The sequence below is a fragment of the Drosophila pseudoobscura genome, chromosome X (assembly GCF_009870125.1).
Source record: "Drosophila pseudoobscura strain MV-25-SWS-2005 chromosome X, UCI_Dpse_MV25, whole genome shotgun sequence".
Classification (NCBI taxonomy): domain Eukaryota; kingdom Metazoa; phylum Arthropoda; class Insecta; order Diptera; family Drosophilidae; genus Drosophila; species Drosophila pseudoobscura.
The window spans coordinates 28,328,794-28,330,332 of record NC_046683.1 but is presented as its reverse complement, the minus strand read 5'-3'; the positions used below and the strand labels follow the sequence as shown (position 1 = coordinate 28,330,332).

At 32.2% G+C, this 1,539-nt stretch overlaps 1 long non-coding RNA gene across 1 annotated transcript; it reads right to left on the bottom strand.

Annotated features, from left to right (window-relative positions):
* Nucleotides 1-307: 307 nt before the first annotated feature.
* Nucleotides 308-1,194, bottom strand: LOC117184725 (uncharacterized). Its single transcript, XR_004470157.1, has 2 exons — nucleotides 593-1,194; nucleotides 308-527 (listed from the first exon to the last, which is right to left on the bottom strand). It is a non-coding gene; the product is annotated as an uncharacterized lncRNA (long non-coding RNA).
* Between the last annotated feature and the right edge of the window lie 345 nt (nucleotides 1,195-1,539).

Genomic DNA, 1,539 nt, shown 5'->3' with positions numbered 1-1,539 from the left:
TATCCTTGTTTAATTTATTAACAACTTCTATGCCAGAATTTACTGCTTGAATTTTTAAGTTTAATTCGTTAGCTTGAACACTGTTGCTACCCAGATTGTCTACTTTCCCTTCTAGTTCGACTTTATCATATTGATCTAACGCTCCAAATAGATATTTATAAATTGTGCCTACTGCATTTATAAGGCCTCTTTTGTTTTTGGCTATTTTTATGCCGTTGTTTTCACGTTGCAATTTCTCGACTAAATATTGAACTTGGATTACGTTATTAAATTATTAAATTGGGTTGCCTGGTCTAGTAAACTCTGATATGTTTCATCTGTTCTTGTTATATTAATTGTTAAATAATGATATTCATAATTAATGGGTATGTTAATGGTATCTGTTTTGAATATGAGATATCCATTCCTTGAGTTGATGGGATCTATCTCTATATTCTTTCCGGTAGACTGTAGGACGGTGAACATAGGTAAGATTATAATCTTAATCATGTTGTAGCTCCAGATTCCCAGTACTCTCTTCGGGTACTCTGCAATTATCATATTTACTTTTATTAGACTTTTTCTTTCTTTTGAATTTGGTTTTATAGTCTACCTGCCGAATTTCCCCTATTCTTTTGATCGGATTGGTTGTTATTTTTTAACTAGGGGTGCATTTTTGTAGCGTGTGTCTACTTCAAAGTCGATTCTATCGTTATTTAAATGATTGATCTTCCTAACCTTATTCAGTTGGGTGTTATAATCTGATAGTCCGGCGTACAGGAAGATATCAGCTGGGGATCTTTTTGTAGTATTATGAACCGATTTATGATTATAAGTGTATAGAATTAACTCGAATTTTGTGAGCTTGTTCTCTATGTTATCCTCGCTTGAAATAATTCTTAATTTGTCATTGATCGTTTTATGATCGTTCTTCATCAGAAACTCCGTTTTTACTGGTAGTGATTTCAATTTTCACATTTTCACATCAAGTGATTGGGACTGATTATTTTTAGGAATGCCCTTTGGAACAGTGGGAAGTCTATTTCACTATGGAAATATAATGCACTCTTTTTGGTACACACATATTCCTTTATTATATCTTTTGCTAATGACTTTGTCATTTCAGTATATGTGATTTTTATCAGTATCTTGTGGAAATACCTGATCCTCATTACCTTTAATCAGTTCTATTTGCCTATTATAGTAATTGATTGGTCGCTCTATAAGTGGAATATAATTTGTATTATCTTCTTGCGTGCTATGGACCGTTGCACAATCACTATTAATGGTTTCCCCAAGTAGGTTTTCGTTAATCTTTACTCTTGATAGCGCATCGGCTACATTTATTTATTTTTTAAAATAACAAATTATCTGTTAATAATGGTACTTAGTTACTAAAGGCGGAAAAAGAGAAGTTAAAAGTTAGCTAAATTTAAGTGATTATAAATATTTCATGCAATTAGTTTAAGAGACAGTTCAGGGGATAGGGTTTGGCAGAGGGAGTTATAATTATGGCATAAAACCCTAAAAGGTTCATGATAAGCATAATTAGACCTACAT